Consider the following 4,338-nt stretch of genomic DNA (forward strand, 5'->3'; position numbering starts at 1 on the left):
CTTGGTCTAAGACCGGAAGTCGTGAGCTGCTTGAGCCACATGTAAAAGAATCGTTCCTGGCCACTCCCAAGTGAATGACAGTCAGAAACTTTCCTCACTTACGTGAACTTCTACATATGACTCCATCCTCCTCCCCTCATTAATATGCTTAAATTCAGGGGGTAGTCCCATATGAGTTGAGGTTGTATAAAAATATTTATATTTATTTTATATTTTAGCTTTTTGCTATTTTAAAGAAACATACATAATTATTTCTTAACACCAATAATTTTCTTAATAATAAATATTCAATCTTTTCATCCCGCGTACTACTTAATTATAACAACAATATTATTTTCTTGCTTTTTTACATTTAAGGCAATCCTAGAATAAAATAATATTTTATGCTAGACGTTCCTCTAAATTTATATATTATTTGAAATAATATTGAAATTTTATTGTTTTTGGGAATACTAAGATTCTTATTTATTATAAAATTTCGTTCAAATATGAGGTGTTCAAGAATATATTTTCTATATTTCTTTTTATGCTATTAATATTATGGATTGAAAAATACAATCCAGTAATATACCATGTGCTTAAATTCTTTTAATTGACTAAAAGAATAAGCAACTAATTTAGCATAGTCTTACAACCCTCAACGATATGTAGTCCAAGCAGCACTTTAAAATTAATTAAAGTACATAACAGCATGGACTGCAATATGCGTTCAAAATGTCGATGTTCATGTGTCCTGCAGTTCACACGATGACGCACAGTTAGCTGCGTTCTTCATCGACCCATGAGCCGAGTGATCCACCGCTTAGAGTGATAATTTTTTGTTTATTTTAATTTAACGTCAAGAGTTTTTAATTTATTGAAAGAATAACAATTATATTACATTTCGTTTTCGTATATTATATAAATTATTTTAAAACATCTTTCAATAAATTGTAATTTTCAACCCAAACATTTACAAGTTGCGCATGTCTTAGTCCAACACAGTAATTCCTTAACAGTAATTCCTTTTTTATTACATTTTATTTAATTTCTATAAATTTTTAAGGAATTACACACGTTAATGAGAACAAATTAACTTATCATTTATATTATTTTCATAAATAATAAGTACAACTATATATGTTTAAAGGTTTGTTGCGTTCAAATACAATGTATGCGATATAATTTTCATTATACTACAATACAAGGAGTAAAAAAAAAGAAAAAAAAGAAAAACATTCAAATAAATGAATGAAAAGAAAAAAAAGAAAATAATTTTTCTTTTTATTCTTTTTTTGTTTGTTTGTTTGTTTGTTTTTTTATAATATTTACGGATAGGAACACAATAATGATCCTTCACCTACGGAAACCTTGTTACGACTTTTACTTCCTCTAAATAATCAAGTTCTTTCAACTTTTGCGAAACAACCGTGAAACACAAGGCGTCACAGTGATCACGTCCGGAGACCTCACTAAATAATTCAATCGGTAGTAGCGACGGGCGGTGTGTACAAAGAGCAGGGACGTAATCAATGCGAGTTAATGACTCACACTTACTGGGAATTCCAAGTTCATGTGAACAGTTTCAGTTCACAATCCCAAGCATGAAAGTGGTTCAGCGGTTTACCCGGACCTCTCGGTCTAGGAAATACACGTTGATACTTTCATTGTAGCGCGCGTGCAGCCCAGGACATCTAAGGGCATCACAGACCTGTTATTGCTCAATCTCGTTACTGCTAGACGCAATTTGTCCATTTAAGAAGCTAGTGTCCTTATAATGGAACAAACCAACAGGTACGGCTCCACTTATATAAACACATTCAAACACTTGCACATTCAAGATGAACTCTTGAATGAAGGCTATATAAGCTTCAACACCATAATCCTGAAAGCATCTATTTAATATATTTGAGTCTCGTTCGTTATCGGAATTAACCAGACAAATCACTCCACGAACTAAGAACGGCCATGCACCACCACCAATAGATTCGAGAAAGAGCTAAAAATCTGTCTTCCACGCTTATGTTCGGACCTGGTAAGTTTTCCCGTGTTGAGTCAAATTAAGCCGCAGGCTCCACTCCTGGTGGTGCCTTCCGTCAATTCCTTTAAGTTTCAGCTTCGCAACCATACTTCCCCCGGAGCCCAAAAGCTTTGGTTTCCCGGGAAGCGACTGAGAGAGCCATAGTAGTAGCTACACCCAATTGCTAGCTGGCATCGTTTATGGTTAGAACTAGGGCGGTATCTGATCGCCTTCGAACCTCTAACTTTCGTTAATTAATGAATGATTAATGAAAACATCTTTGGCAAATGCTTTCGCTTAAGTTAGTCTTACGACGGTCCAAGAATTTCACCTCTCGCGTCGTAATACTAATGCCCCCAAACTGCTTCTATTAATCATTACCTCTTGATCTAAAAACCAATGAAAGGTCTTATTTCATTATTCCATGCACAAAATATTCAGTCATTTGGAGCCTGCTTTAAGCTCTCTAATTTGTTCAAAGTAATTGTACCGGCCCACAACAACACTCGATGAAGAGCACTGAAGCAGGTTTAAATAGGAGGAATATATAAAAAATACATTGTATTAATTACATATAAGAACTCCACCGGTAATACGCTTGCATACATAAGGTAATGTACATACCACAATTATAGCTGTACTACCCGTCTGAAGCACAAATTCAACTACGAACGTTTTAACCGCAATATACGCTATTGGAGCTGGAATTACCGCGACTGCTTTCACCAGACTTGCCCTCCAATAGGTCCTTGTTAAAGGATTTAAAGTGTACTCATTCCAATTACAGGGCCTCGGATATGAGTCCTGTATTGTTATTTTTCGTCACTACTTCCCCGAACTGGGAGTGGGTAATTTACGCGCCTGCTGCCTTCCTTAGATGTGGTAGCCGTTTCTCAGGCTCCCTCTCCGGAATCGAACCTTGATTCCCCGTTACCCGTTGCAACCATGGTAGTCCTAGATACTACCATCAAAAGTTGATAGGGCAGACATTTGAAAGATCTGTCGTCGGTACGTGACCATACCATCTGCAAGTTATCTAGAGTTCAACCAATATAACGATCTTACGATCGCTTGGTTTTAGCCTAATAAAAGCACACGTTCCAAAAGGTCCGTGTTTATTTTGCATGTATTAGCTCTAGAATTACCACAGTTATCCAAGTAACTGTTAACGATCTATGGAACCATAACTGATATAATGAGCCTTTTGCGGTTTCACTTTTAATTTGTTTGTTCTTAGACATGCATGGCTTAATCTTTGAGACAAGCATATAAATAATATTTTTTATTCATTTATATAATATTTTTTATACTATATAAATTTTTATAATGATATTTTCAATATTTGAAAATTAAGTACACGACATATACAAAATGCAAAGAAGAACGAAATCGCGACAATAAATAATTATGAAATTTCTTATACTACGATTGAATTAAAAAATTCACTTCATTTCATTTAATTTCATATTATTGTATTATTTATTGCGGTCTTATTCGGACTTTGAGATTGTATCTTATCGTGAGAAAGAATTTTCGTTCTCTATACATATATAATATAATTATTAATGTAAGGACGATGTTTCTTCTTGTATTTGTTAAACTTTCAAATAATATCATTTTTTATACATTTTACTTTATTTCAATGCATATAGTGTATATATCTTTTTTTAAGAGTATATACGTTTTTCTTTTGATTTGAAATTAATAATTTCAAATTCAATTATTTTTCATTTTATTTCATATATGATATGAAAGTATTCGAGCGTAATAATATAAATATTTGACTTTATTGAATTTTATTCTTTACCCACATATATTTTATGTGAATAGAAGAACAAACCCCAAAAAAAGTTAAATTAAAAAAAAAACGACCACATTATGTTAGGTATAGAAGAATAATCTCAATTAATAACATTTCACTATTAACAAAATTATTTCTATTTAAACCACCTGTAGCAAACCAGGAATAAATTTTTTTGCTCTCATTTATATATTACACTTAAATACTTTTATATTTATATGAAAAAAAATTTCATATAAGTACTAAGTATGCAATTTCATACAAGTATTAAAATTTTCATACAAGTACCAATATCAAAGTTTCATACAACATATATGTTTTCTGCCACGAAAAAATCTTTTTAACCATATAAAAGTTTTAAATTCATATATACACAAGTAATTTATATCATTTTCTACCAGCATTATGCTTATAAGAAATATTACAACATCAAAAATAGCTTAACATTTATTTTTTTTTTTTAATTTTTTGTACTTATATGAAAATTATTTAGTTGTATGAATTCATACACTTAGTACTTATATGAAAATTAATTACT

General features: G+C 31.8%; 1 pseudogene; it reads right to left on the bottom strand.

Moving 5' to 3' along the window:
- Positions 1–657: 657 nt before the first annotated feature.
- Positions 658–810, bottom strand: LOC128923229 (5.8S ribosomal RNA; annotated as a pseudogene).
- Between the last annotated feature and the right edge of the window lie 3,528 nt (positions 811–4,338).

The sequence above is a fragment of the Zeugodacus cucurbitae genome, chromosome X (assembly GCF_028554725.1).
Source record: "Zeugodacus cucurbitae isolate PBARC_wt_2022May chromosome X, idZeuCucr1.2, whole genome shotgun sequence".
Classification (NCBI taxonomy): Eukaryota; Metazoa; Arthropoda; class Insecta; order Diptera; family Tephritidae; genus Zeugodacus; species Zeugodacus cucurbitae.